Below are 22,855 nucleotides of genomic sequence, written 5' to 3'. Positions count from 1 at the left end.
CAGTCACAAGAGATGGCTGTACCTGTTGTGCACTTCGTCTGACCTCAGATTCCCATTTCCCACAACAGAACACATTCCCAGCCTCTCTGGGGAGGACATCCTTGGGGACGGTTCCTGTTTCCCTGCCCTTTCAGTCATGTGCCTTCCTGAGCCTGATATGATTGTTTCTTTGGGCACAGTGTAAAAGATACCAGCAAGGAACGGAAGGCTCTCATGCCTCAGCAATTTATTAAGAAGAAAAGGAGGTTATTGAACTTGGAAGCTGTTGAGCCAGTTGTTCCTCTTTCCTGATCAAGAAGATAACCTGTCCATAGATAAATCATCCATCCAAAGGTCTTCAGCATTCCCTGAGACAACCCAAACTAATAAACAGCTGGGTGGAGTGAGGCAGGGATTATCTATGTACAGAGCTTGCAGAAAAAGTAGGTGGTAGGGCTGAAGGGCTTCCAGTTTGGAGAGACCTATTGGATTTTTCCTTATTTATTGCCAGCAAATCTCAATCCCTTGAAGTCCTGCTACAGCTCAGTGATTATGATATTCTTAACAGCAATACGGTTTAAAGCATTATCTGGATCCTTGTAAGAGAAGTCTCCTTTGGGGGTCCCCTGTCCTGGGTCAGACCTGGCAAAACTTTCAGCAGCTACTTCTATGGCAAGTCCAGCTTTGGCATAGCAACTCTTCCACATGTCCCATGCTACAAGGCCCCATTGCTGCCCGATTGAAAAACACTATCATAATGAATGAAGCTATTACTACAGATAGTTCCTCACCAAAATATAGGCATGTATTTTAATAGCCTGTGTCTCTCCAGCCCCTGAAGCTCTGAAGCAAGGACATGAACTCTGGTACTTCTGTTGGCCACCCTGCTTTGGCCCAGAGTGCAGCAGATTTGTTGGGTTTCTAATCCCTCTGCTACATATCAGCTCCACTTACCAGTGCTGGCTGTATTCAGCTGCAGCCCTGGCTTTTCCTTGCAAAAGCGTGCCCTCCTTTATAATAAAGAAGTCAAATCCATTCTAATACATCCCCTTTAGCTATATAAAAATGTGGCATCCCTTTCCATTTTATATTCATCAAGGCTTTGTCTGCCCAAAGGACTACAGCTATAAGACACTGGAAAAGATACTGGGATGGTTTGTATGACAATGTTAAAATCAATGGCTGTAGCCCTAAGAAAAACTGAATGGGCAGAAGTGGGGTGAAAAGAAAATGCATTACCTGCTTGTTTGTGATTTTGAATCATAATTTCCTAATTAACAATATTCAGTATTTTTGAGTTGGTGTTCTGGTAACCAGACTGATGATTTGGATCTGCAACAGATAACCAAGCAACACTGCAATATGGGAGCACTGGTTATTCAAGCACTAACCAAAGAAAAAACAAATATGTTATTGCTCAGATAACACATGCTGATGTGGCCGACTCAAAAACAGCACTGGGGATTTTTAAATGTTCGAAACAGCTTCCTTGTTTCTCAAATCTTATATCCAAAATGAATAAAATCTGTATTTTACTTTATCTGGATGGGTAAAGTGATGGTAGAAATGAGGCTGGTAACAGGTTTACTGATCCCCACCTAATTGCACATATGAAAGCAGAAGGCAGCCCAAAGCTGTAATGCAATGCTTTGAAAGACATGATGCTTTAAAAAGTCCCATTTCCCAGCCCTGAGTAGAATTCTGGGCTAAGTCAATACAAAGAAGGGATTTAAATAAGAAAATATCAATAATTATCAAGAACTGCTAAAAAAAATTTTACGAGGCACCAAAAATACACGACTCTTCAGTAAAGAAACAGTGTAATTGCAAAACCATAACCACATCTAAAATGGAAGCGGGGGTGCTGTAAGTAGGTAAAACACATATAGATATGATGATAAGATGATGGAAGTGAAAGGGAAAAAAAGAAGACTGACAAAGCTATTTTTTTCAAGTAAATTCAGAACAAAATGAGTTCTAATCATGGTATTGACCTGTTTTTAGATGGAAATGTTAGATTATTCAATAATAATGCAGACAAGAAAAATGAAATCAATAAATACTTCTATCCTACTGCTGGGAAAAAGAAAGTAGATAATTTAGACACTGTTGATGACATGTCTATTCTTGTAGTATCTCAGAGGAATTAAATACCACCTACTAAAATCAGCCATTTCAAATCAGCAGGACTGGATACCCTGCACTGAAAGTTGTTTGGGGGTTTGTTGGGGTTTTTTTTGTTTGGTGGGGGAGTGGTTTTGGTTTTTGTTTATTTAAAATAAGCTGCACAGGATGTCTCTGCACTGTTTCTGTTGATTTACTTTAATTTTTGATGCAGTGGCGAAGTCCTAGAGGAGAAGAAGAAAACACACAGCCTGGCACCTTGTAAAGACTATGTAGAAGGGCATAATTATTCTATAATTATCTCATAACTATAATTACTCACAGGTAACTACAGAGCTGTGATAGAATCTCAGTCCTGAACTAAATCATGAAGCGGCTAACACAGAACACAGGGAATAAAAGGAGAGAAATATAACTAGGGGCAGTCAAGATGGGTTTATAGAAAATTTACCCCATTGAACTGGGGCAATACTTTTCTCTGAGGAAATCGCATGTACCGTTGTTAAATATAACAAAGCTGGTACAATACACTTAGGATCCTGGAAGACAGTTTCTACTCTATCACATGGCAATTCGATTGAAGAACTTGCTTGACATAAAAATAAGATAGCAGTCATTAAACAGACTATAAATGACTTATCAGACTGGTCCCAAGATACAACTGAGAACTAGAAGTGATTGTTTATAGCATGTTTGTACCAAGATCCTGGAGGGTGTTTGGCGCCATGGTATTTTTAGTCAATAACCTGGAAGAAAACATCAAACATTTTGCAAATGTCACTAAGTCCAGGAGAGGGACAAATCTTGAAAAGGGGACCACTAATCTAGAGTTCCCCCGATGGCACAGTCCGGCAGGCACAGAAAGGATTTACTTGAGCACAAGGAAGGTCAGGTCTTGCACATCACAAGATCAGCTGTAGCTCTGCTATAGGGAACTTTGTCCCGGGAAGCAGTGACTCCAGGGAGGACTCTGAGCTCAGGGTAGTTGAGGAGCTGCATACGAGCTCATGGTGCAGCACTGTGCTTGATGGGGCTAACATGATCTTTGGATGTACACGTAGAGGCAAGGTGTGTAAATACGTCACCTCAGTCCTGCCTGATTTATTCTCCAATTTTTGTGACAGCCCTCTGCTGTCAAAGTCTCCCCATTACGTGTTCTCCATGACCCCTAATTCAGCAAGTTAGAAAAAAAGAGTGCTTATTTTCTGCTTCAAAAGGCAGCTTCTACCTGCCAGCTTGAATGAAGAAGTTACTCCCTGAATTATCTTCTCACCTTGTACTGATCGTATTAGATCTTAGATCTACACATGGCTGCTATATATATAATTTTTATACATATAATTTTAAGGGTTTAAATATCCTCTAGTCCAGCTCCCAAAAATAATTTATGACCTGTGAGGTACACCAAAAAGCAGCATTACAAGTGGCAATTTAAAGCATCATCTTGAGCATTCTGGCTCATGCATTCCAAAGCTGGTCCCATCTATGAGCAATGTCTCATCTCTCAGTCCTGGAAAGATAATGCCTGTCTTCACTATCCACACAAGGGAATCAGTTCAAAGGATAGAGGCAAGACAACAACAGAAGCAAATGTTAAGTGAGAAGACTATAATTACTGCAAAGCAGAATGAGAGTAGCAAAGAATACTCAACAGAAAACAAAGCAATAAATACACTGCAAGAGCACAATCCATATGTGCCAAAGGAAAGGTCACAGACAGCTTGAACATGGATCCTGCCTCCTTCAAGCTTAATAGAGATGATGCCCCACAAAGCACTGAGTGCATTTGTATCAAAGGGTGTGATGCATCAGCTCTTGAGCTGCTTATAGAAGACTTGTACCTGTCCAGCATGAGGGTACCAGCAGCCTCCTTTTTGTTACTGTAGTTTCAGCTCTAATGGAGTACAAACACCAATCATGTCAAGCTGTCAGTGAACCTACAAAGGCTTGAACAACCAGAGCAGACCCCCCAAAAATACAAAGAATCCTGCAAATTCTCTTGGATCCTATTTGCTCTGTACATTGTCCTGCCTGTCAAAAGCCATGTGCCAAAACTTTAGTCACTGATGAATCCCTGGTTCCCAAAGGTTGGAACCACTTCATCTCCTGCAAAGTAGTCTAGTGCTGTTACACTTTTTGAATGTATTGCCTATTCTCCTAAAGCATGGAAAACCAGAACTGTCCTAGAAGACATCTGTCCTGGGAAGACTAAAGGCTGCCAAGGAATTAAAGAAAGGGTATTGATTTCTTCTTTTCAAATAAAGATGCCTGGGCTTACCTAGGCAAAAAAATAAAAAAAGTAAGGGGCAATAAAGATTTTATTCATGGAGCAACAGAACAAAATAAATAATGGAGGATCTCTGTAGGGAAGAGGGCAGGCTCAGGCTGGGACTTCTAGAGACAGTATTTAATCTAGCTTATGTCCCTTAGAGAGAAGATAAAACTTCCACAGACTGCCATGGAAGGATATCTGTGAAAATGCCAAGTGCTTCTGATGATCCAGGCTCAACTCCCCCTTTTTAAGCATGATATTTAACAGTGACAAAACATGGTTGTGCACAGACCACACATCCCTGCCCCCAGAACCCACTACCACAGTCTGGGTCTGAGCTCTGAAGGACTCTGTTTAACCAAGAGCACTCCATGGTTTCAACAGCTGCATGTTTGTTACAGAAAGGGTAATGGGTTTCTTGGGAAGGATTTCCATCTGGGCAGCACAGTCTTCATGCAGCAGGGACCGAGTGTTGGGTTTGAGTCATTAACTCAGCTGTTTTGCACAGCAATAAACCCTAGATAAGGAAACGGCCAAGAGCAGCACACATTGACAGGGAGAGGTGGGGCAGAGCAGAGGTCCCTGCTTCAGTTCCTGACAAAACCCTTCACTTTTACTTCACACAACCAGATATCCACCCCAGTGCACAGGTCATCCGTGAGCAGAGGCAGTCCTGGTACTGCCGGAAACAAACCCAGGTAATAGTGCCATGGCATGTTTCTGGCAAGGGCCGTCAAAGTCAAAAGCTATAAGGACTGGAAAAACTCTCCTGAGGCCCAACTCTGTGAGCACAGCCACCCTGGCTATGTGCTGGCGTGCAGTGATAACATTGTGTGCTGAGGCTGGCATGCAATCCAGGTGAAATCACAAGAGGAAAAGCTTCCCACCCCGCACAGCCTCAGCAGTCACATCCACAGCTCCTCACCCCCTTACTGCCCCTCACTGCACCCCACCCAGCCAGTCCCTATGTGCCGCCAGGGACACGCTTCCCTGCCTGGCTTTCTTCCACTGTGCTGGGGTAGGGCTGGCTCACAAGTGGCCATTGTGTTTCCAAGGAAGTACTGTTACAGCAAGTACCTGCTCACACTGGCTGTGTACAAAGGCTCAGAGCCTCGGCTGGCACCCAACCTCCATGTGCATCCGCACTCATCTTTTCCAGCACTGTTCTCAGAAGTTTCTAACGGTGTCTTGCACCACTGACTCTTCTACATGCCCATTCTTGGCCTCTGCCAAAGTCTAAGTCTGTGAGGAATAAGGTGAGGAATTAAATAAAATCCCAGCATCATGGGAATATAGCTTTTCCACCAGAAAAGAGAAAATGGCCATTGAAGGGGGAGGGAAAGAACTCATTCTTGTTTGCCTCAGAAATATAGGAGAATAATTGTTCAAGGTTTAAAGTCTGAAATGTATGACAAAGCCATAGACATGGTATGGCTTGGCTTGGCCAGAGGAGAATTAAAGCAACACTGACAAGCAGTGATAATTCCTGCTATCACTGAGCACCTAAGTGGACACTAATGAAGCCTCATCTACTTTGGGATACCACTGCAGCACAATCCTATAAAAAGGTGAACCAAACACTCCAAGTTCAGGTGGAGGCCTGCATCTAACCCATGCCCTCTTCTCCCAGTGAAGATGGTGCCTGGTTGTTCTCACTAGGGACTCTGACTTGTCCCACCCTGGACCACCAGACAGCCAGACCCATGGGTGCCGCCACAGACAGTGGAGCAGTGCTCTGAGACAAGGGACTAGTGGCAGCTCTTTGAAACGTTGGTGCTAACCTCCACCCAACATCATCAGTGGTCTTTTAGTGGTGGAGGTTGCTGCCAATGTCATGGAATGGGAACAGGGTAGATGGTTACATGGGAAACAGGAATGAAGGGGAGCAATGCTGCTTACTGGAGCAATAGCATTTGAAACTTCAAAGAGGGACAGAGATGTGGTTTGGCTGTGTGCAGACTGCTTGCACAGGGCAGGGTGAAAATGAGTAATGCCTTGGGTTGTGAGGGGATGCCTTCTGCTCTCACCCTGAGGTCCCAACTCTCAACCCCATAGCTGCCAACAGTGGGCCACCCTCCAGCTGTAATGCCAGAAAGAACTGCTGTGATCATCTAGACCCACACCTTCAAAAACCTGGGCCAGAAGACTCAGCAGAATACATCCCATCTCTGCAAAGGTCCACTTACTGACAAGAATCCAGCCACAATTTAAAAGCCTCCTGTGGAGGATCCTCCCCAACCCTCTGTGATTGTTGTAGTGGTTAATTACAATGTTAAAAAAAATATGCTTTCTCTCATATGACTTGCTTTCCCTTCAAATTCCAGTTTTGGAATCTTATTACCCTTCAGCCTGCTGGATCACAGAAACTTTGTTTCCCATGTAAGTATATGTAGACAGTGAAAAACATTAGCCTTCAGCTTCCCTTTTCCTGTCAACTCTTCAACCTCTTTCACTGGAAGGCACACTTCCAACTCTTTAACACCCTTGGGCATTGTCCTTGAAATCTCTTCCATCCAGGAACCACCAACAAAAGCACTACATAGAGTACATGGGAAGTGACCATGTTAGTGCTAAATGACACACGTGCTCAGCCTCTCCTAGAGCTATTCATCTTGAAGTTATTTACTGAAAGCTACATGAATTCCCACAGCTACAGCATCATCCTGGAATTCTGTTGTCAGACAGTGAGCTGCACACCAGCCCCTACTTCTGCCCTGTCACTGCTTCCCGAGGCAATTTTGCCAGCTGATAAACACTGCCTGTATCCTTATTCTTTGACATGTGACTTACAGCAGTTAATGTTATACTTGGCCCCAGCTTTCTGAGTGATCTGACTATTGCAGTACTGTTTGGGGGTTTTGCTAGCTTACTGATTTTTGAGTCATCCCTACTGATCCATGACTATTTTGCAGATCATTGATGGTAGAGTTCAGTAGCATACAGCCACAAACGACCAACTTCACAATGCTTATTCCCACTTGCAGTTACACATCTCCATCCATTTGGAGGACTGACATTTCTTCCTGAAAAATTCTCATGTCTGCATTGCAAGAAACTGGAACAACAAACATCTCTAAAAGCACTGTACCTGCACTGTGTACTCCTGGCTCAGTCTACCTTGGGTGATCTGGCTGGAAGTGCTTTAAGGTAAAGTTATCATTTGATGCATGTTTCTGTAGGGCCTACCATAAGTGGGCCTTTAATTAAGAAAGAGTAGTCTTCTTCTCTGTCCAGGACAAAAGCAAGCTTACAAACATGCTTAACTTCATCCTGTGTCATGGGAGGTAGTATCAATGCACACTAAAACACAGGCTACCTGTTTTTGCAGGGCTGGGCACCAAGAAGATGCACAGCATGCAACAGGGAAGGTGAAATAGGAGGTTAGACAGTCAAAGCTTTTCTTTATACTGTCGCATATATATACTATAATATAAAATATATAATATATAAATATACTGCTGCATATATACATCTTCTTTTCAGTTGTTAAATACACAAACATGGGACTGAATTCCCATGCCTGATTGCCTCAGGGGTAGTAGACAAATTACAAATAAGCAAATATATGGATTCTCTGCTTCCAAGGGATTTTTGAAGATTAACTACTTAACCCCTAATCATAGGGACACTGGCTAGCTAATGAATGAGTTGAGGCGACATCCTTGGCTATTAAGATTCATGATGAAAAAAGGTGGATTATTCCATCCCAGGGAGGAGAAGGGCTCAAGGGTCTCATATCTTACTGTACAGCTTCCCCATGAGGGACAGAGTCCCAACTGTCTTTTTCTACAGTGTCTGATCTTTCCTGTTTTATTGTAGGGTCACTGTAGGAGAAGGTATGAAATCCAGTGGCTTTGCTCAGTGTAAACGAAAGGTCTGAGTGACACAGATCCTTCCTGGAGAGGCACTTTCCCCCACTGTCATAGCTGACTGATGTGAGAACAACCTACTTCCTAGAAAATTTCACTTTAGCCATGAGGAACACTTAGGTTTCCTGCATCATCCAAGCAGTTTGCCCATCCACGTCAGACACACACCAGAGAGGAAGCTAGAACACTCCAGCCTGCTCAGGTTTGGTGTTTCTGACTGGAAGCAGAGATGTGCTTATAGAGCGAAATAGTAGTCATTGCTGTCAGGAAACACCAGCCCTTGCAACACGCTACTGGATATTAAACTTCCAGTAACCATCACTTTAGTCTCTTGACTAGGACCAGGAAACACAGAGCAGTGTCTTACAAACACTTCCAAACAGCAACATTTGCATACTCTACACCCCAAGGTATAGCTGTGGCTGATGGTGACGATATGTAACGCAAAGAGCCTCTTCTTCAGAGACCCAAGCTGCAGGACCATTGCATTTAAGCTAGCAAGAGAGAAGGGAATAAACAGAGCATCCACAAGTATTGCATATGACACTTGCCTGGTGATCCATAAAGTAAAATAGCAAATACATTCCTGTGGTCATATTTTCCTTCACATTACTTTTGGGAATACAGACTTACACAGAGATCTGATACAGAGGATCCAGACCCTGCTAGAGGCACAGCTCCCGGATAAATTCAGAATAGTTATCTAGGGGATAAATTCTACTTTCATGGAATTTGGAGGAGCAGCAGGACTTGGGGACCCATCATTTGCATACTTGACCCCACAGAGGCCCTCAGCCTAGCTAGCTGAAAAATAAATACAGTATTTATGAAGCGTATTCAATGGTAAGGACACTTCTCTGCTGTACAACATGCTGCCAATACTTACGCTAACCTTTTCCTAATTATTTTCTTCTTTCCATCTTTCTTTTGGTTTTTGATTCCTTCACCTTTCTGTCTTCCCCTGCTTCAGGTTGACTGCACTTTCATTTCTTCTTTACCCCATAACTCTGTCTTCAATACAATCTTCCTGGATGATCCACATCAGTAGCACTGGGCACTCCTGTCACCCCTGACTGATGGGCTTCACCCCCCTCACAAGAGTATATACCAGTAGCATTAGGCCTGTATGGAAAAGCAGACATCTCCTGATTACTGTTAGATCCTTACTGCTTCATACAGGAAGAGCCTGTTTATAGCCTGGAGCCTACAAAGACTTCTGGACTTTCAAATTCTTTCTTCTTCCATTTTGAGGGCAAGCAGCTGAGGAGACCAAGAATCCTGCCTCCCCTCACAAATATCTTGGCATTCCAGTTATCAACCTTACCTTTATATCCTGCAGCTCAGCAAATGTACTATCATATATCCCAATGTTTACCCAGCCTATGCAATCTGATAGGCCACCTATACCAAAGTGGGCACTTTACGTCTAAGAATGGGTGGGAGGTGACCTTCCACATAGCCATGATATATTTTTGGAAGGGCAAGGCAAAGTCAGAAGGGCTTACTAAACCTCTTTGATCACTTAAGCTCCTGGTTACCAAATAACCACCAGTATCCTTTCCATAAACTCATTTATTCTTAGCTACATGAATCCCCATCCCCCTTTACACAAAATTAGCATCTACTCCTAAGCTACATCTTTCTTCGAGCTATACCATCATCCTTCAGCAGTTCCAGTAAACCATTCTCCAAGTTCTCCCCCTTTCCTGATTGAAGACATATCTTGCATCTTGCTTGCTGCACCCTCCTCCCACCTTCCACAGCATCCCAATCACTTGATACGAGCAACCAGTAGGCCACAATTTGAAAACTGCTACTTCTAAGCCCTCCACAAAAGATCTCTAAGAGAACCTACGTAATTCATGGCTTTCTCATAGCTTCTCTCATTCCCCTGTCAGTTCTTACATTCATATCTGCAGCTGCTAACTAGCCTCATTTTTAACAAAGCCCAGATGGAGCTAGAGAAACCTAAGTCTGGTACAGTTACAATATCAGAAGTACTCCCCCACTTTCATTATCTCTATGCTTTGCTTTTTATTTTCTCTATTCCCTTTTTCTTTCCTCCTTTCTATTTTGCTGGCACAATGAACTGTTACACCAGATCTGCAGCAAATGTGAGCTGGTTAGTGCTGACTGCAGGAGCAGCTCAGCTAGTAGCTCACATCCCCTCATTGCTGCACACTGCACAAATAGTGGAGGGGGCTGGTGCTGAGTACCTTAGAAGAGCACCAGCAAATACCAGCACTCTCAAGGGAACACCACATCAGATGCCTTTGGGAAAACACTGACAGAGGCCATGACTTCAGGAGCACACGGGTATCTCACAGCTGTGTGTAGCAGGGGTATCCATCTCAAAATGGATCTCACCACCTTCCTATCTTTCATGGTGTAAGTACTCAATGCAGGGGGTTTTATCAACAAGCACTCCAGAAAAAACAACTATAGCAGGCCAGGCTGGTGGTGACATGGCCCAGTGGTGACTAATTAGGATATTGTACTAGAATGGGGGCAAAAAACAAGAAAGAAAGAAATCAAGTTTAATGCTTTATCCCTTTGACCTCCTGCTAGATAAAGTGTGAATGTTAGGTCTTGGTCTTACATGGGGAGATTACCAGAAAGACATAAAGGAAACACAGCCCCACTTTTTACCACCATGACAGCTTACCCTAAAATTACATACACTTCCTTTCATAAGCTCCACTGACAGACTGAGCAAGCTTCAACATCATAGCTGCCTCCATCTCTACAAACAGTCGATTTCAGAGGTGAGGGTCTAGGTTGCGTTTCCCATCCTACAAGAAAAGAAGGAAGGTGAATCTGATCATTCAGTTCCTGGTCTTAGATACTTATCACAACAGCCCTGCATTATGCACCAGTTGATCTGGAATGCCTTCTCTGAAAACCTGTATGAGATCAGGCCCTGACAGAGAGATAGGCAGAGGGACAGCTTGCTTATGGATCCCAGTGGACTGAAGCAAGAACTAGATACCAAGTTCCTCAGGCTGTTGCCAAATGCAGGCTTCAGGGACATTACTGACAGACACCACAGACCTCCAGAGTGAGGTGGCATTAGCAGTGTAGGCAATATAAGTACTGGTCTCAAGAGCAATCAGTGGATGCACACTGGTATAGAAATACCTAAACAGTATTCAGCTGCCTAACTCCTAGGTGGGCAGATAACCAATATTCATTTCAAGCGGAATTAGGTGTTTACTGTCTCCAAGGTTTTGTGCTCCTGATCCTGCCTAACAGGGCCAAGAGAGGGAAAAAATATGTTAAAAAATGCAGGAAAAGACATTTTTAAGGCTTTGAAAGAAGCATAATAGTGAGCAAGGAGATGCAGAAAGAGTCAGGAAGTACAATAAGTGGTTAAACACCACTCAGGAGGATGGCAAGCATGAGGGGATAGCAGACAGCCATGAAATGAGGACATAGAGAGTGCACATGGGGTGGCTGAAACCTGACAGAGAAGCCACAGAAGATATGAAGCTGAAGAATGACAAGTGTAATGGAGCAGGACTCGGGAGGCAGGGGACTGCAAGCGACACTGCCGTAACTGAGGACAACTGAGCTTTTCACTTAGGCAGCATAGGAAAAAAGTCAGGGTTTAGAGGAAAAAATGGTGAGATTTGACAGGCCCATATGCAAGACAGAGCTTGGATGCAGTAAAATGTGCAGTAATCGGGATGTCACTGTCAGGAAGAATAGCGGAAGTGCTGGGGTGATGAAGAGAGATGGCCTTGGGAAAAGGCCTGGGTTTCCCACACATCAAATCCCAGATGTTGGTAGGGGATGATAGAAGACTGGAGAAATGGGGAGATGCTGGAATAAAGAGACGTTAGTACAAGATGTTGGACAGAAACAAAAGATGAAAGCAGAGGGGCAGAACAGTTCAAAAGCACAAGAAATATCAAAGCTAGGGGTGTGAAAAGTAAGAGACTGCTAAAGGTGGCTGGGACAACACTAAATATTCTTATGAGAACAACTTTGGTATTCTGATACTGAAAATAAACTTCAAGGTATCCAAGCAAGTACTAAAGAGGAAGAATTTGGCAAAGACAATGTGAATACAGGGAATGAGGAAGGAGTTTGTTCCATTCAGCAAGTTTGCAGCATGTGGAAGTGATTACGGGAATGATTACAAGACTAGTGCTTCATGAGGGATACAGGATAATAACATTCAATGAATAACATAGTATTGAGTAAAGCTGTAGCCCAAGAAGAAAACAATACACCCAGAACTGCATAAGCCTATTTTCTAAGTAGATGGGAAAATAAAACAGCAAGTCAAAGTGAAACAGTTCATAGATTTCACTGGAAGCTTCTGTTGTTAATGACAATTCCTCCCGCTGGAGAAGTCCCTTGTTTCACCTTTCATCATTTGAAATGCTTGAACCAGTGAAGCTCAAATCAAAAATTCAGCCATGAAAAAAGTGAAGGACTTTGGTCCCAAGTTCTTTTGATAAAGTCTTCAGAAGTTTTTCTCCAGCAAGGAATTTTTGCATCAGGAGTTTCCTCCAGCTCAGGAAAAAAGACACCCAGTGTGGGATCCAGAATGAAACAAACAAAAAAAAGCATTCCTAAACATCCAGATTTCTCACTCAGAAGGAAAGTTGTTCCTTCCACACAGTTCCCTGGCAAGTTTTGTTGTTCTCCTGTAGTGGCAGGATACTGTACACCAGTTTGGCACCAGTTACAGGTTCTAAAAATAACATACCTACTCAGTAGTTTCTTACTGGTTTATATTCAGGGGTCCTCAGTTCACAGCCATAAAGAGGACCTTCCCAAAGGTATCACTGCAGGTTGCTTGCCTGTAAAAAAAACAAAATAATAATAATTAGATATAGCTTTAAAGATTGCTGTGGGCCTGCAGGTAGCAGTTACATGTTGAAAACTAATACTCTTTTTTTAGTGATAATTAAGATTTGCACAAGAACTACTTAGGTGTTTAATACCCCAAGAGAGAGAAATAAGCTAGTCCTGGAAAAAAGGAAAGACAACAAAACCCCTGTACATTCCTTCCCATTATCCTAACTCTATTGTTTATAGCTCTGGGTACTAACATACTGCAATCACTTCAGGTGGCTTACATTTCCAGCTCCACTAGGAATAGAAAAGTAACAGCTATCCCAGCTTCTGCAAACCCCTGCTCTAACACAGCATTTACGTTCTGCTGTGCCAGTCATAACAGCACACCTGGTACTCCACAGGACTAGGAGATTACTCTGCCCTCCCTTTGCCTCAGGTTAGGGCCCTTCCTTTGTTACCTTGCTCTGGACCGGAATCCCATGCCGGTTGCTGGCTGCAGGCGATCCAGCTTCCCATGCTCTGCAACCCTTTCTGCAGAGCTGCTCAGGAGATTACACCAGCGATGGCATTTTATCAGCGCTGCTAGGAGGTGAGCGCAGACACGATAAGGAAGCGTTAAAAGTCAACGAGGTGCCATTGACAAGGATTGAAGCCGGGCTCACGCTTCTCCACCCATCATGTGTGCGCTGACGCTGTGCAGCACAGTCGCCTTCTCACCAACCGCTACTTTGGCAGGCAGCACCTTTCACCCTCTTTCCTGTAGGCAGCCTCCCGTCTAGCCAGCCAGCTCATCTCCACTGGAAGCTGTCACAGCATCAGGCCTACAGGGGACAAATCTTCTCTTATTAAAGCACTACGGGTTATCCATAGGAAGCATTAAAGAGATTTTTCACTGCTCAACCATGCTGATGGAGGGGCAGGCTGGTTGCTTCTGTTCCTCCATACCACTCCCTCCCAGAAAGATCTGCTCTCTGAAGTTACTGCCTTCCCAGGCAAGATTCACACATCCTCCCTAGAGCAGGGTAGAGCCCCCAGCAGCATGGTTGTCATACACCCCACAGAGATTAGCCCCCTGCACAGGCAAGCCCCAGGGCTTGGGAAACCTGCTGTGTCTAACATTTCTTTTTCCACCAAGTTTTCAAGGGCAGGTGAAGAAGCTCGTAAGAAATGTATTTCTTTTGTTCAACCACAGTCCCTAAGCTGGAACCACAAAAGCAGTCAGCAAGCTGTAGGCTTAACCACATCACAGGGCAATACATGCTGTTAGAGCCAAAACACCCTCACTCCATCCCTCATGGTGACTATTAACTCCACATAGTAACAGCAGAGATAGCCTAAGTTACCACACTTATCAGAGTGTTTCAAAACAACCTGAAACTCAGGAATCTCTTCCACAACCTCCATAACAAGGATCCATACATGTACCAAGGATGCTCCCACTCCCTGAGCTACCACGGCTGAGGCTCAGTAGCCCAGGCAATGCTGCTTTGGAGAGCTACCAACTAATCAGAGCACCGCTAACAGGCAGCCATTGCAATAGCTAAAGGACTCCATTATATTCCCATGGGGCAGGTGTGGTTGCCACAACTATTCCCTTTCCCAGCTGGTGCCAATGAAGTCCTTGCCAGCAGCCTCAGCAAAGAAGCCTGGGTTTGAAAGAAATTCCAAGTTCACCTCCAGAGAGGCCCTGCCTGTGCAAGGTTGTGATGCACCAGCAATTTAACCAGGCAAGCTGTTTCTTGCTATTTTTCTGGTACCCCAAATTTAGACTCTCTCCATAAAGAAAGAAGAGAAAGATGCTGCTTCCTGGTATACGCCCACTGGAAAACACCTTCTGAGATACCCATACCTTCTGTTTCCTAGTCTTCATAAAGATACCAGGGGCAAGAAGAGTCCTTCTCTACTCGTTCAGATTCCATATCCCACCAATGCATCTTGCAAGTGGTAGGCAGCACAGACAGAGCCTCATCCTCGCTCCTGGAAGAGCAATCACGTAGGGTTTAATGCTGAGAGCACGATCTCAGGGCCAGGCCAACTCTCACCATGCCATACCTTGCTTTCGTTGGCAGGCACTGCTTCCTGTGCTGCGCAAAACAGATCTGAGGCTCCCAAGAGACACAGGAATACTGTTAAAGGGAGATGTTTCTTTCCCAGAAGAAACAGACTGCCAGTACAGTAAGACCATCTAAGGCCACTTAGCTGTGGATCTGCCCTCTTCATATTTGCACAGGCGGAAGAGGCTGCAACAGTATCTGTAATGTATATTCCTGTAGGGATATCTGAAAGCAATAGTCACAGGCTATGTGATTAAGGCCCTGCTCAAGTATCTAGTAGATGGTATTTCTACTTTATTTACTTAATCAGAAATTATTTCATCATTGTCTGTAATTTCTATTTCTCCCTCCACCTCCACCCCTCAGGACAAAGCCTGGGGCAAGGCCATCCTCAGCTCCTGATTCCTCTGTGCCACCAGTCCCCAGGTGTCTCAGCTAGCAAGCTCCTCATGGACCTCATGGATGGTTGTTCAGTCTCTGCTCTCAGCCCTAGGTGAGAGCAGCAAGTTTGCTGGTCTGGCAGGCTTCCCCCCAGCATTTTCACAAGCAGACTCCTTACCTTGTTTGAGCCTGAGGGAGTTCAGTTTGGGGTCAGCTCTTATCTCACATCTGCACAAATGTTACCCTTACCAGTTCCCTTTCCAGCTCCAAGAGTTCCTGCCTGGCAGCACAGCAAGGTTCCCTCCCCACCCCGCTGAGGCCTTCTAGCAGAAGGCAACCAGTGCCAAAGAGCTACAAAGATTTCCTAGGGACCCCCAGCCTTGATGAAACCCCTGAGCCATCTCTGACCTTTCTCTTCTGCATCCTTTGATGCAGGTCTCATGGCTAGGGGAATGAGCAGAGGCACAGCCTCCTCTTGGTACCAGCTGGTGAGGGGAGCCCTGGCGTGTTGCTCAAGGATGACAGGAGCTGAATGAAATGTCCACACAGACCCTCTGACATTCAGATAGTATGGAAAGCCACCCTGGCCTGGAAAATGTTTTTAGTGCAGCTGAGGTGGATCTTGCTGTAGGATCTTGCAGTTTGTTTAAGCAAATATCGCTGTTGTCAATTTTCCAAATGTCTGTTCGCACACAGGCTGTCCTAGCATCCTGCCAGGCTTCAAACACTCATATATGGAGAAATTTTCTGGGAACCTGTGCCTGCATCCTTGCCTTCTGACCATTTTAATACTAATCACTTAAATATGAACATAAATTCACACCTACGAAGATGGAGGTGTGAAAAATTTTGTTCTCCAAAGCCTTGCAGATGTATGTGACTTAAGGAGCCCTAAGACCACTGCCACCATGTCCCAACCACAGCACATCTCACTCAGCTCAAAGTCCAAACTAGCACATCCTATCTATGTCCCTCACTGCTGGAGGCTACCACAGGACAAAGACACCACAACTTAGTGCGGGTGGGTGAGAAGGGACCAGTGGAGAATATAACTGGCAGAGGCAGTTGGTACCATGTGTTTTCTTTCCTTAAAGATAAAAATTTACCCCCAGTCAAATGAAAAATGAGGAACAATGCAGGAATTTTCAAGAGGCACAAGCTGCCACCTGACTCAGCGTCTAGGCAGGATATCGATTAGTGAGGCTATTCTTTATTCCTCTGCTATTGTTTAAGACTGGCCTCCCTCATGACAGCAACAGGCGTGGGAACACAGCAGCTTTGGTGTTAAAAAGCACTTTTAGCACTGAGCTGAGTAGAGTGGTCTCTGGGAACCAGAGATGCTGTGTCTGATAGTCAAGGAAATGCATTCAAACCAAGAGCCTTATTCCGAGATCTCTAAGGCCCTGTTAACAACTCTGTAGCACACAAACCTGGTGCAGCACATTCCCCAGTCTGGCATTTCTTCTGAGTTGTATTCAGGCTCTGGTGAGTTCAGAGAGGTGCAGAAAGAAAATGACTCTGCCTGCTAAAAATCCTTGGATCTTTCCTTGAGCCCCAGTAACTGCTGTGATGGCTGCTCCTACAGACCTGGTTTTAAACAAGCCAGACTGGATTATGTAAATGGTGTGGCACTGCACAGAGAATAGGCTCACCCACCACCCATGTCCTCACCCCTCCTCTTGAGCAGGTTTTGTTAGCCAGGTTGGGCTGCAGCCTGCAATAGCTGCCATAATAATGCCAGTAGGTGAGGGCATTCCTTATTCAATGGAACCATTTGCTCTCAAGACCAGCAGAGGAGTTTATCATCAATATTAAGACATTATCTTTTTTCCCTGTGTTGATCAAACCTCCCTGCAGCAATACGCCCATGTTTGGGAGATCATGCCTCTCTTGTCAGGGAGGTGGAGCAATGAATGCTTCCTACAACTTTTTCTATGAGGAGTTTAGTCAGGAGCTTGGAGTACTGGATGACCAATAAGCCAACGCAGCAGCTTGTACTCCTCGCATGAATTTCACCTGCTACCACACTGCTTAGTCTCTTGGCCTAAGGTATGAGTTTTCTCTGCTGTGTCCCCATTCTCCTTCACTGCAGCTTACAACCTAATCCAGAATTAATTTCTCCGTATTAATCACACTTACCACATCACCACCTATTCCAACAACTGGAAAAGCTGCAGGGCATTTCTGACCATCACCAGCTGGGTTCAGCAACTTGGACAGGAGGTAACAGCAGAATACTAAAGGAAGGAGAGGTCTCAGAAATTCCCATCTTTGGAGATCTCTAGCCATTACCAAGGCTAGATGATATTAATGTTGTCAGTACAGTAAGTTTCTTCAGCTCCATCGTCTTTTTCCATAGCTGAACCATCTCACAGCTATATGCAAGTTCCCATCCAGTTCAGCACCAAGCAGACTGCCTGCACAAAACAGGCCAGATACTACTCCACAGATCATCACTGACCCATGCATGGATTCCTATAATGATGGTCAATTTGCTTACACAGCTGCAGGCTACTATTTCACATTACTTTGGTAGCTGAAAGACAATCTTGTGTCATTCCTGTGCTGGAGTTCCCATGTGGGCCCTTTTCAGAGTGGAAAATAGTGCTTTTTAACTGTATGAAGTGATTTCTCAAGGTATCTTTTTTTAATGCAAGGATAATCACACAGTTCTGAGCAGAGAAGGAAAACTTGAAAGGACTGCTCAGGTGAAAGGAAAGTTGTGTGACCTGGATTGGTAAGAATCTGACTGGAAAGGAAGACTGGCTTGGGTTTGCCCAGACCTATGATATAGCAGTGGGGAAGAACTTCTCTCAAAGGCTGTACTGACTGCAAGAGAAAGTACTTCATGTGACCAGTATGGGCAGCCACAGGAGCTCCAGGAGAAAGTAACATTTAAGTCAGGTTTAGATTTACCCTGGACTGTGGCACCTGGGGAGTTCTCCAGCTCTTAGGAACCCGATGCATTAAAGCACCAGCAACTACTCTCAAGGCAACGTTCCTCATGTTTTCAAAACAGTTTGGGAGCTGCAAATCAGTGCGCATTTCTTAGCTCAGTAATTGTGATGTTGCCTCAGCATTCTTCTATCAGCATACTTCATATACCCTTTATATTTTCTCCCCAGATGGAGTGATCCATCCCCCTCCAACAAATCTCAGACCTCACTCATTATTACCAATAAAATTATTGATGTTAGAAATGCTGATGCAGGAAGATGAGGCTATTTAAGAACACTTTACCATATGTTAGTTGAGTGATACGTCATCATTTCATGTAGCACATCGCAAAACCTCTTTCCTTGCTGTGTTAAATTGTTACTTTCCCTGAGAGAGAAATGTGGTTCTTCACAAAGCTGTCCTGAGAGGAGAGTGGGGAAAAAGTGTGAGAACAGCAGACAGCAAGGCTTCCCATTTCCCTGTTCTATGCTTCTTATGAGTGATTTTGCATGGCTTTTAACCACTGCAATTCATATTCTCAAGTGCTCTTTCAGTGGGAACATTCTGTGGTGTCACTGGTTTGGTGACAACGCTCCTAAATAGTTCATTGTCAACAAATGAGTCTTGAGTTCCTCTTGGTCTGAAAGAACCAATTTACTTTTCTACTCCAACAGGCATAGGATAATTATAGGAAGCCCCACATCATACCAAGTGAGTATCACATGCAAAAAACATCTATTCTACTAACATGCATTGCTTAAGCATCTCTGTTTCTCACACACACAGAAAACTAAAATCCATCATGCCCAACCAGAAAAAAAGAAGTGTATTATTTTAACATCTATTTTTGTCATATCTCAGCTGGGGGCAGGAGTAGTTTTTAAGGACAATAAATTTAGTTTTCCCATCAAGAAGCCAAACTCTGTATCTGAGTACAAAACTGCAAGATTCAGCTCAAAGCCAGTGAATTCACAGATACTTTAACTTGTTTCAATCAAGTTTAAGTACTACTTCCTTTTCCACCATTTTAGGGAAAACAATAAACATCAGCAAACACACACAAACCTGATGACATGGCTTATTCAGCTTTTATTTGAGCAGGTTTCTGCATGAGCTTACACAAGGGTAAGGCTTGCACCTTAGTGTGAGCACATGTCGATATCACCCGCCAATCGCCAAATAAGAAAGAAGAAACAACACCAACCCACAACTGAAACATCTCGGTATAGGCCAGCAATTTTGCACAATTCAGCTTTGCCTCCACTAGCATTAAAAACAAGAAGCTGCAGTGTGTGGAGGACCCAGTGAGAATGCAAGGCCTGGGTTTATGGGGAGTAGTCAGCAGTTAGGATCGGAGCCGAGTGCATTACTCTATATATGAGGGGCAAAGGGTGAGAACTGAAATGAAATGCAATGGAAAGCTAAGTGGGGAAAACCCTATGTTAGGCCTTCAGCAGGAACTTCGGTGCTCAGAGAATTTCCTAGCCTTCTCTAAATCCCTGATAGCTTTAAACATGAGCATTGACTGCACGGCCTCAGTCAGGGAACCAGGGCACTGACTTCCTTGCCTTTGTGGTAGTAGGTGACTAACACACACACCTGCTTCCTCTGCAGGCTGTAACCTCTCCTGGGCAGGGGTGGGCTGTTGGAAGAAGTCAAGCAGACAGCATATAACCAGGAAACCCAGGTGTCCAGAAACACAAATGAGGAGCTTTGAATTGACCAAATCCTTCACCCTCACAACAAAACTGAATACAAACCATTTCTCAGCTTTCCGCTAGCAAATACTCAGGATACCAGGCTGACAAGTGTAGCTGCCTAATATATCCTTGTGAGCCTATTTGCCTTTCTGCTGCCACACAGAAGATGCACCATGAAGGAGCAGGGCTGCCTGCTTCCCTTGCACTGCTGAAATGTGATTCATGGCACACTCTGGAAAGGGAAGCCCCTTCTAAGGCACGTTCCCAGCAGGCTGCGCACCACAACATTGCTGGGAGTTGGTCTAGCTCGTGAGCTCTTGCCAGCAAAAGAAATGTAGTTTTATTCTATGTGCATATGTGTGCATGCACATATGCATGCTTAGTACATGGGCATTTGGTCTTCTGACATAAAATGTACCCTTCTAATCTGCTTGGGCCAGCAGTGTCCTCCTGCCCCCTCCATTTGCTGTAATTTGCATTGCTTACAGAACGCTCCAGAACCCCGCCAACACACATCACAAAATTGGTGAGAAGAACCATTACTCATAAATTTGTGTAATTAATTAAGTTCTTAATTTTAGATGAGAGGTTATGTCTCAAAATGCTTTCAGACCATCACAAAACAGAACAAGCTGGCTGAGAGCAGTAAGCACCATCTGAGAATCCTTCCATAGATCAGGCTGTTTATTTTTCAGTTTCACTCACTGTCATCTAAACACACATCTCTCTTTCCTCAATTCCTATTACTGTTTCTTCCTTTGAAGTTGGCTTCCAGAGAAAGCTCTAGAGATCCTGGCCTTCAGAGCAGATTCAAGTCCTGATTCCTCTTCCTCCTGAGGAGAAGAGTATAGAGCAGGCTGAGGTCCTTCTACCCCACAGCAAAGTTAGACTGCTTTATGGTAAGTGTGCTGGGGGCTCTTTCCACACTGGCAATATTGCTTAAGCAGCCTTTTCCTAAAGGCTCAAGCTTTAGAGGTGGGAGATCTCACAGCAGCACAGCTACCTAACCTCAGCATGATACAGAGAGCACATACCAGGAACTGGGTGCTGGCAGTGGCACTACATAGAATCACAGAGTCATAGAACAGTTAGGGTTGGAAAGGACCTTAAGATCATCCAGTACCAACCCCCTGCCATGGGCAGGGACACCTCACACTAAACCATGTTGCCCAAGGCTCTATCCAGCCTGGCCTTGAACGCCACCAGGGATGGAGCATTCACAGCTTCCCTGGGCAACCCATTCCAGTGCCTCACCACCCTAACAGTAAAGAACTTCCTCCTTATATCCAATCTAAACTTCCCCTGTTTAAGTTTAAACCCATTACCCCTTGTCCATGGCAGCATGCTTCAACCTCCTAGGGTGAGGGGTCCCCCAGCATGCATGAGTCCAGCCTGCTAGTAGCCTCTGCCACCCCAGGAGTTTCTGAGCAACCACATTGGCTCTTGGTGATAAAAACAGGAGCTTCAATAATCTACAACGTTTTCCAGTCTATGACATTTATACACAGAGGGACCTTTACCCACACAAATGGCCCCAAGCTATATCTGTATCAGTTTACTCACATGATCGAGTCTTTGTAGGATCCCAGCCTTAGGGACTACCAAGAGTCCAACAAAAAGGCTCTCACAGCATATATCTGGGGTTGAAACACTAGTTACTAGAACAAAGTGCGAATTGATACTAGCCCAGGTGACACAGATTCCAAATAAATGCAAATAAAATCTCTTCCTTTGCCACACCACCATGTGATCTGCATGTGTCATTCCTTATGGCAGAGGCAACTGAGAGGTATATCAACTAGCTTCCTCTGCCTCAGAATTCCCCCAGCAAAGCTGGCCTGGCTGGCAATGGAGGGTGCTGAAGTTCCAGGCTATTAAATCTCATTGAATTCAATGCAACTCAAGAATGTAAGTGAAATTAAGTAAATATCTATGGACTCTAATGAACTAGGATGCTGCACTGTTCTGTATGCTTCTTTGGATGATTTGTTTGCCAAAGAAGTATCTGAGAGGGACAGAAATTAGAGAAACCTTCTAAAAGCTGTAAGAATACCTTAAATAAATGCAAAATTGTTGTACTTACATTAAAACTGCCAACTTAAGATCCAGTTTCTTAGGCCATTCCAGAGATCATGCACTCACTTTGACCCTCTTATAAGCATCTAACCGGATAAATTAAAGGGAGATTTTCTACCACTTGCCAATACAAGATGCATTTTTGCCCTAGGCCTCAGAGAAAACTGCATCTTTGCATTCCCACTTTTAGTTAAGTTAATGAGGAGAAGGAAGATAATTTTTGAGGTGGGTTTTAATTCTTTCATCTGAAAAACAGTTACTGAGTTGTTCAAAGCTTGTGTGCATAGCTCTGCGAGATCAGTACCTCTCAGCGCCTGACTTTCTAGAGACTACTACTGCACCATTGAAAGGAGAGGTGAGTTCTTCCTATATGCTCACTGGAAGCAGGTTAGACAGCAGACAGCACTATAAAAAAGGGATATGGCTTTGCATTAAGCAGAGTTTGTAAATGCTTCTCAGTTACTTGGTTTATTCTCTTCTTGTTTGCTTACAAACAATGAAACCTAAGGAAGGCTCAGGCAGCATGGACATTGTCTGCTTTTGAGTCTAATAGTTTGGCTGTCCATTCTTCTCACCAGACGCATGCCAGCATGTTCTCAGTGACTTAATGGCACTGCTACTTTGGGGTAGCTGAAAGGGGAAGCAGACTGCAGC

The 22,855-nt window shown here is 44.3% G+C and overlaps 1 protein-coding gene across 1 annotated transcript in view; it reads right to left on the bottom strand.

Annotated features, from left to right (window-relative positions):
* GJA8 (gap junction protein alpha 8) overlaps positions 1-13,034 on the bottom strand; it is a 32,646-nt gene extending 19,612 nt beyond the window's left edge. Inside the window, exon 1 of the mRNA XM_061453960.1 lies at positions 12,962-13,034. The gene's annotated coding sequence lies outside the window, so the exon portion shown is untranslated. The remainder of the gene's footprint in view (positions 1-12,961) is intronic.
* Between the last annotated feature and the right edge of the window lie 9,821 nt (positions 13,035-22,855).

The sequence above is a fragment of the Pezoporus flaviventris genome, unplaced genomic scaffold, assembly GCF_033815535.1.
Source record: "Pezoporus flaviventris isolate CSIRO_AGI_PZ_B2104156 unplaced genomic scaffold, CSIRO_AGI_Pfla_v1 ptg000015l, whole genome shotgun sequence".
Classification (NCBI taxonomy): domain Eukaryota; kingdom Metazoa; phylum Chordata; class Aves; order Psittaciformes; family Psittacidae; genus Pezoporus; species Pezoporus flaviventris.
This window is presented reverse-complemented; position numbering and strand designations above follow the sequence as displayed.